Source organism: Vipera berus, assembly GCF_964194415.1.
Source record: "Vipera berus genome assembly, chromosome: 9".
NCBI lineage: Eukaryota > Metazoa > Chordata > Lepidosauria > Squamata > Viperidae > Vipera > Vipera berus.
Genome location: NC_138212.1, coordinates 4,738,745 through 4,747,931, shown reverse-complemented (window position 1 = coordinate 4,747,931; position 9,187 = coordinate 4,738,745).

The following is a 9,187-nucleotide window of genomic DNA, read 5'->3' as shown; positions in this document are numbered from 1 at the left end:
GGCGTCCCACGCTTCCAATCGTAGTTACAGGGCTTCTAATTTTAGTGCTTGCTGTTTCAAAAAGTCCATCTCCACAGACGGTCCAGGCCGTCGTTTGACCTGGAAGGGTGAGTGAAGAAATAAAAGACGGGGGGCGGAAGGGGGGGGGGCGCTAGAATAGAAGATGGTCCTCCCAAAATTCCTGCTCCAGAGAACCCATTCCTGGGTCTTCTTCTCTTGGCTTCCAAAGTACAGGTAGTCCCTTGAGCCCCAAAATTTCTGCTGTTAAGCGAGACATTTGTTAAGTGAATTTTGCCCCCGTTTTACAACCTGACTTGCCCCCCATCGCTAAGTGAATCACTACAGTTGTTAAGTTAGGGGCACGGTTGTTAAGGGAACCGGGCTTCCCCTATTGGCTTTGCTTGTCAGAAGGCCGCAAAAGGCCGATCGGGTGACTCTGGGACATGGCAACTGTCGTAAATATGGATCGGTGGCCAAGCTTCTGAATTTTGATCACGTGACCATGGGGGGTGGGGATGCTGCAACGGTCGTTAAGTGTGAAAAACAGTCCCAAGTCACGTTTTTCAGTGCCGTTGTAGCTTTGAACGGTCCCTAAATGAACTGTTGTAAGTTGAGACTTACCTGTGGTGTTTTTCAAGCATGGCAACTTCAAGCTGGACGGACTTCGACTCCTAGAATTCCCCAGCCAGCATTGCTGGCTGGGGAATTCTGGGAGTTGAAGTCCACCCAGCTTAAAGTTGCCACAGTTGAGAAACACTAAATTAGAAGGCACAGCTCCCTCTAATTAAGAAGGTAACAATACTTCCCTGAGTGTTGAATTATTGCATCATCACGCAAACACAGACACACACACACACATGCAGCTAGACACACACACGAACAAGGTGGCTTCTGTACGGCACAAAAGTCACTTGTGTCTAAATGAGGCAATCGAAAACAAACATCTTTGTAATTACCCCCTTGAGGCTGGGGTGCAATGCAAAGGCCTGGAGAAGGGAAGAAGGTCCCCGTGGAGCTAGGTAGCGTGGGACAATGATTACTGCACACTTGTACCATCTATACAGCCTGAGCCTATTGTTGCATTTCAGTGTAGGGGAACCGAGTTCATATTTCCTATTGATCAATCTATCATTAGTGCATAAGGGCGCCTTCGAAGCAAAGATCCTCCCTTTAAAAATGGCAGCCCAGCTTACGGTGATCGGAAAAGGCTGTTCCCCGTGCGTTTCCGTGATCCGCTGCTTGGCATCTTCGTAGGCATGACAGGCCAAGCAAAGTATTTCATGGCTTGTCTCGACTTGATCCCTGATTAGCTGCTTTATGGTATAAACCCGGACAAGTTATGATTCGTAAACCACCAACACCTCTACTGTTGGCTGGTAAAGCAAGCCAGGATCAACAGTCCGGTGTAAACAAACCGGACAGTGAGTGAACAGCAGCAGTGAACCATTTGTGTACAAGACCAGGAAGGGGTTTACAGCAAGGCACAGCTGCCAAAAACTTTGTTTTGTGTGAACGTGACACTTGTCCTCTTGGCAGGAGCTTCCCACTGGAATAGCAATGCAAGGGTCATGGAAGAAGCTGTTTTTGATACCTTGGGTTAGCCTGTGGAATTCACTGCCTCATGATGTGTTGAGGGTCACAAGCTGGCCGAGCTTTGGGGAACACAAGACATGCAGACTAATTTTAATTAAATTGAGCCTACTGACCGGTGGCAATGGGTAGATCAAATGCTCTGCTTGTTGGGTGGAATGGTTGAAAACTGCAGAGAGATCTGAGATGGCACAATGGAGTTCCTGCTGTGTTCCTGGACAGTTTTAAGAATAAGGGGGTTATCTTTTACATGAGGAAAAAATCACACCCACATAAATTCCAGCACTCACTGAAATCTCACTTGCCTAAAACTTCCGTTATACTGAATTAGATCAAACATCACATTTAGGTAATGAAAAAAGTGTACCATCCACCCCTTTGTTTGAATTTTGCGGCTAAGCGAGAATCGACATGTCCTAGAACAGGGGTAGGCCACTTTGGCTCTTTTACAACTCGTGGACTTCAACTCCCAGAATTCCTGAGCCAGCCTGGCTCAGCTTAGAAAGCTCTCCCTTTTCCCTCAGCTTGGCTGGCTCAGGAATTCTGGGAGTTGAAGTCCGCGTGTCATAAAAGAACCAAGGTTGCCTCCCCCTGTTAGAAGTTCCATTTCGACCGAGAACAGGACCCCTTCTAATTTATTGGATTCACACTTCACACTAAACCATAGTTTGCTTTAACCATAGTCAGCCACTGGCTCTTAAGATAATGAAAAATCCTAATTTCTGAATCCAAACTAGATTAAAAACTCGTCGCAATTCACAGAGACAATTTGACCACAACTCCCAGAATTCCTAGCTATATGGACCATAGTATCTGAAACTGTTGGAGATTGTATTTGCAAGATATTCAGAGAAGGTTAGATTAGCCAATTTAGCCAATTATAGTAATTTTACCCTTGGTTATAAATCTTCCTAGCTTGCAACCCTGAATCATTAGCACACAGTTAAGAGAACATCAGCTATGTAGGTTGACAATCTGCAGAGAGCCCTCGGATCCCCAATCCAGTATTAGCCATGTTCGCACAACACACTTAAGCCAACCTGTTACAAACCTGGCAGCTACTTTCATGCAGTATACTTACGACCACAATCGAGCCCAACACTTCTGTTGTTAAGTGAGACATTGTTAAGTGTGCTTTGCCCCCATTTTGTGACATTTCCTGCCACAGTTCTTAAGTGAATCGCTGCAGTTGATAAGTTAGTAACACGGTTGTTAGGGGAATCTGGCTCCCCACCCCCGTGGACTTTGCTGGGCAGAAGGCTGCAAAAGCAGATCAGGTGACCCCAGGACACTGCGACCGTCATAGAAATGAAGCAGTTGCCAAGCATCTGAATTTTGATCAGGTGATCTCCGGGATGTTACAATGGTCGTAAGTATGAAAAGTGGTCATAAGCAGTGGTGGGATTCAAATATAGGAACAACTGGTTCTCTTTGTGGATGCTGCTTCCGGAAGTCCATTCTGGGCCTGGACAAAAAAAAATTAGCTACTGGTTCTGCCGAAGTGGTGCGAAATGGCTGAATCCTACCACAGGGAGGGAGGGAGGGAGGAAGGAAGAAAGAAAGGAGTGGTGGGATTCAAATAGGTCAACAACTGGTTCTCTGTGTGGATGCCGCTTCCGGAAGTCCATTCTGGGCCTAGGCAACAAAAAATTAGCTACCAGTTCTGCCGAAGTGGTGCGACCCGACTGAATCCCACCTCTGGTCATCAGTCACTTTTTCCAGTGCCGTTGTAACTTTGAACTGTCGTAAGTCAAGGACAACCTGTACTGAGCTTCCTTAGGGTTTTGTGAAGGGGCTGGTGGTTCAGTATGAAACCAGATCACTGGGTTAGTTTATCTTTCAGCATAAACTAGAAAAACCAGAAATGGCTTGATTCACTAAGCAGGGTAAGCATATCGCGAGGACACAATTTACAAGGGTGGATTCTACTTACAAGCAAGCATGTATGAGATGCTATTGCACAGTAATTGAGCAGGAAACAGCACGGAAATCTACTTCCAGCACTAGCAGTATAATAGCCTGCTGATATATTCTGCAGTAGAAGAGACTTTAGCCCCGTTGAATCCTGCGCAAATTGAATTAGTAACGAGCTTGTTCATTAACAAAATCATCAGCCTTTTTGGCTAATGTAAACTCAGGTTTTCAGCTCCCAAGTGACAGCTTACGCATGCATGCCTACAAACGTTATTTGCTTATGAAAAGCAAAATCTTGGCGGTTTAAAATGACAACTTAAATAAACATGGGATGCTACCACCTGCAATCCTCAGACAAGCTAGGAGCCTGTCGGGCTGCCATCTTAATCCCGCTCTTCAAAGCTTCCTTTAAACAGAAGGAAAAGCAAGCAAAAGGCAGCAACGGAGGCACGATGTAGCATGAATATTTTTGGCAAGCTACTTGCTTAAGGACAGAAACCCTGGTCTCCATTGTAGTCATAAGTTGAGGACTACCTGCAAATGCAATGGGAAAAAAAAAGTTAAAATCAGAAGTTCGGGAGCAAGAAGAGAAATCTTGTTCTCGAGTTTTGGCAGCCAAGCTCCCAAATTTTTAAAAGTATATCTAAGGCTTGTGAATTTTTTTCCAGCTCTTCTCTGCAATTAGGACACAACAGGTACAGATAGTTCTTGATTTACAACTAGAATTGAGCCCAAAATTTTGGTAGCTAACTGAGATAGCTGTTAAGTGAATGTTGCCCCATTTGTTAAGTGAATCACTCCAGCTGATAAATTAGCAACCCGGTTGTTAAGTGAATCTGGCTTCTCCAATGACTTTGCTTGTCAAAAGGTCGCAAAAGGGGATCACGAAACCGCTGGGACCGTCATAAATATGAGCTAGTTGCCAAACCCTCTGATTTTTGATTGCATGACCGTAAAGATGCTACAGTGGCCACAAGTGTGAAAAACAGTCATAAGTCACTTTTTTCAGTGCCTTTATATATTTGATTGCTCATTAAACAAACTGTCCAGGGGTGCCTGTACTGTAATCCAAGCTACAGATCATGGCCTGTGTAGAGTGTAAGAGGCATAGAAAGTTTGCCCGGAATTCTGGGATTAGATAATTTAAATTAAACCAAGCTTTAAAAAACTTTGCTCTCAGGAAATCCCCTTTTTCCACTCATTTTTCTGCGATAGAACACTAAGTGGCTGTTTCCCATGGAAACCCAGCATGTCGCAACATTTTCCAGGGACAAATTCTAAAGAAACTGTGATGTAGCTGCATCCTAAAGCTGGCCAGTCTTCTCACGCGGCTGTGAGAATTGTGAAGGATTGGTGGACAAACTGCTTCTTCTTGTTTCTGCTTTTTTTTTTGGAAAAAAATCTGTCTTTTATTATTGACCTTCTCATTGGGAAGATGAGTTTCCATGGAAATCCATGACTCAAGAGCCACTGAACTGGAATATCAAATCTAACAGACAAAAGGCAGTATTCTTCAGAGTTGGCATCACTTAGTTACTCGCCTCTTCTAACCTTGGTTTTCAACTTCCACCATGATGGAGGTTGGAGAACGATGGAGCTTGCAGTTCAGCGCATTTGAAGAGTGTCAGGTTGGGAAGTCTTGAGAAGGTGGCATCTGCTCCTTTAGATGGCTCTTGAAAGGCAAGGCTTCACCACGCCAATCCATAATGTAGTTTGGTTTCAGCTTCATAGACTTCAGCTTTACAGACATTGGGGCTTGGAAATCATGGTTTATGGTTTCACGTGTGGAAACTCAACTAGTAGGTGCTTGTTTCACACTTTCACATTGTGTGACCTTAGTACTATACATAGTGGGACACTTTTGACATGGGTTCCTAGGCTTGGTGACCAAGGGATGGGCAACTGTGGTCCCTTTACATCCTGTGAACTTCAGCTGCCTCAGGAATTCCGGGAATTGAAGTCCACAGGTTGTAAACGGGCCATAGTTGCCCATCCCTGCCTTAGATCAAAGATGTCAAGCCTTGGCAACTTTAAGACTTGTGAACTTCAACTCTGGCTGTGGAATTCTGGGAGTTGAAGTCCACAGGTTGTAAAGTTGCCAAAGTTGGACACCCTTGCCTTAGATGCCCCTGAAAATATTCCTTGGTGGAGAACCAGGGTGATCATGTACAAAACAGGACATGGGAATAGAGCTAGCTCATGACTTACTACCATAATTGACCCCCAAAATTTCGATTGCTAAGTGAGACATTTGTTAAGTGAGTTTTGCCCCATTTTACAACTTTTCTTGCCACAGTTGTTAAGTGAATCACTGCAGTTGATAAGTGAGTAACACAGTTGTTAACCGAAACTGGCTTCCCCACTGACCAGAGGTGGTGAATGCTCCAACACTGGAGGTTTTTAAGAAGAGATTGGACAGCCATTTGCCTGAAATGGTGTAAGGTTTCCTGCCTGAGCAGGGGGTTGGTCTAGATGACCTCCAAGGTCCCTTCCAACTTTATTATTATTATTATTATTATTATTATTATTATTATTATTATTATTATTATTATTATTATTATTATTATTATTATTATTATTATTATTTTTGCTGGTCACAAAAGGGGATCATATGAGCCGGGACATTGCAACCGTCATAAATATGAGTCAGCTGCCAAGCGTCTGAATTTTGATCCCATGAGGATGAGGACGGGGTTCGCAACTGTGAAAAAGGTTCGCAAGTCACTTTTTGCAGTGCCGTTGCAACTTTGAATCGTCCAGTAAACGAACTGTTGTTAAGTCAAGGGACTGTCTGTAAATGGAAATTTCACTTGAACCAATAGTTCTTTCCTTAGATCTCCCCAGTTTGCGATCCGTCAGATTTTGTTTAGCAACCCGCTTGCAAGGGACCAAGGTTTTCAAACTCCAGTGCCAGATCAGACATATCATTCTGCAAGCATTTGGGTCCAGTAGGTCGAGAATCCAAATGTCAGTTCGTTATCTTGGCAATAGGCAGGATTTGATTAAAACCAGACCAGCTCTGGTCTTCCATTAGTGAGTTGCTTTTTTGCTTTTGTGGTTCTTTCTCCCGGCTTCAAGGAATCATCCATTTCACAACAGCCTGGGGATCAATAGGGTGGGGTGGGAGTCGCTGAAGAAGGCTGGCTCCAGGATTTGGGAAAAAAAATTAATGCATGTCAATCAGTAAATATTTACCTGCAAATAAAGGGCGTGGTGCGCTTAGGGTTCTGGACAGTTCTGGGTTATTTTTTCAGTTGACATCCTTAGGCTGTTCTTCTGTTGATGCCCTCAGAGTATAATTTTGAACAGTTAACTTACATATACCCTTCTGAAGCAGACAAAACTACTTTTTAAAAAATTGTTTCATATTATTCCGGAGAGTTCATAGCAGTGTTTCTCAATCTTGGCAATTTTCAGATGGGTGGACTTCATGCTGGCTAGAGAATTCTGGGACTTGAGAAACATTGATTTATAGGACAAAAATCTGTTTATAAATAGAAGAGAATATTTGTAGCTTAGGGGTCGAACTGTGGGGTCCTTGGTGCTCTCTGAACTTGGCTGTTTTCCTGCCAAAGATTGATGACCAATTTAAATAACATCCTCAGTGCTCTTAGCAAACCCTATTCCCTTGCAGCGCTGATGATGTTACCTAGTTTGGTCATGAAATGTGGGCAAGAAAACAACCACGCTCAAATTCAGAGGCCAGGTATGCTTTATGGGCTACAAAGCAGCTATCCTGGGCCCATTTATAATTTTGAATGTTGCTTAAGCCTTAAGAGTCACCTGTATAATTTAGCTCCCTTTGTGAATCCAGTCATACGCTTTAAGGCAACGTGCACCTGGAACAAATATTCCTTAAATCCAACAAGAGATGCATTGGGTTAATCCAGAGGCAAGCCCCCATAAGCATCCCAGGATTAATGCCTGTGATGCCTGTGACTTTTCAGGAGATATTTAAATAAATCGAAACAGCCAGTAACTGCTAAACTACAATGGTGCCCAAATTTGGAGAAAGTTCTTTAAACTACCCCAGCTATTGGACCTTATTCCCTAAATATATACAGAGAATTGTAGTCTAAAATTCCTGGAGGTGGTATTTAGGTCCCTGTTGTTTTAAACCTGGTGTTTTCCCAATGTGTTCAGACTAATCCCGGTTTTGAGGAAGTGAAAATTGGTCCTCTTTCCTTCCTTTCTCTTTCTTTAGTTATTTTACTTCCCTCCAAAACCTTTTCTGGAACTTTACAGCAATGTCTTTGTAAAAAAATTCCACTTCCTTTTACACAGTTTCCTACCGTGACTATTTACTCTGGGGAGGGAGAGTGGAAAAAAAAGACGAAATACTGTTAAATCAGAAACCTCTTCAAGATTTCAGTGAAGGCATTATCAGAAGGCAATGGATTTGTAGGATGAGGAAGGAAGGAAGGAAGGAAGGAAGGAAGGAAGGAAGAGACGGTTAAAAAGGAAGGAAGAAGGGAGGGAGGGAAGGAAGGAAGGAAGGAAAAAAGGAAGGAAAAGATAGTAAAAAGGAAGGAAGAATGGAAGAAGGGAGGGAGGGAATGAAGGAAGGAAATAAGGAAGGAAGGAAGGAAGGAAGGAAGGAAGGAAAAGACGGTAAAAAGGAAGGAAGGAAGAAGGAAGGAAGGAAGGAAGGAAGGAAGGAAGGAAGGAAGGAAGGAAAAGACGGTTAAAAAGGAAGGAAGAAGGGAGGGAGGGAAGGAAGGAAGGAAGGAAAAAAGGAAGGAAAAGATGGTAAAAAGGAAGGAAGAATGGAAGAAGGGAGGGAGGGAAGGAAGGAAGGAAATAAGGAAGGAAGGAAGGAAGGAAGGAAAAGACGGTAAAAAGGAAGGAAGGAAGGAAGGAAGGAAAAGACGGTTAAAAAGGAAGGAAGAAGGGAGGGAGGGAAGGAAGGAAGGAAGGAAAAAAGGAAGGAAAAGATGGTAAAAAGGAAGGAAGAATGGAAGAAGGGAGGGAGGGAAGGAAGGAAGGAAATGAAGGAAGGAAGGAAGGAAGGAAGGAAGGAAGGAAGGAAGGAAAAGACGGTAAAAAGGAAGGAAGGAAGGAAGGAAGAAGGAAGGAAGGAAAAGACGGTAAAAAGGAAGGAAGGAAGGAAGGAAGGAAGGAAGGAAGGAAGGAAGGAAGGAAGGAAGGAAGGAAGGAAGGAAGGGTCATAATAAGGACTGAAAACTTGGTCATTTTAACTGAGCTACTTCAATGGAATCTGAGGATTTTGCAATGCTAGCATCCAGTCTGGCTGATATCTCGGGATTCCTGCTAGGATACGAAGGCTGCTCTACTCAAGCGCTCCATTTCCATGAACCTGAAGGATCCTTGTATGCAAATGGCACCTGAGGCAGGTGGGGTTCACACCCGGTGCCCGACTGTGATGTGGTTGCTTTCCCGTTGGCCAAGCATGCTGCATAAACCAAACCAGTGTGATTTATAAACTGTGGTTTATGGCTCATGGTGTCACGAGCAGAGCCAGTTGTGAGTGAATCACCGTTCTCAGTTCTCTGCAGCAAGTGACGTTGTTAGAATCCAGTTGCCCTCCTTGCTGCTGTTCGGAATTCCCCCTCTGTCTTCCTGTCCGTCGTTGGCTTCCTTCCTTTTATTTATTTACTTACTTATTCAATTTCTAGAGCCACCCATCTCAGCCAAATGACTCTGGGCAGGAACAGAACAGAAC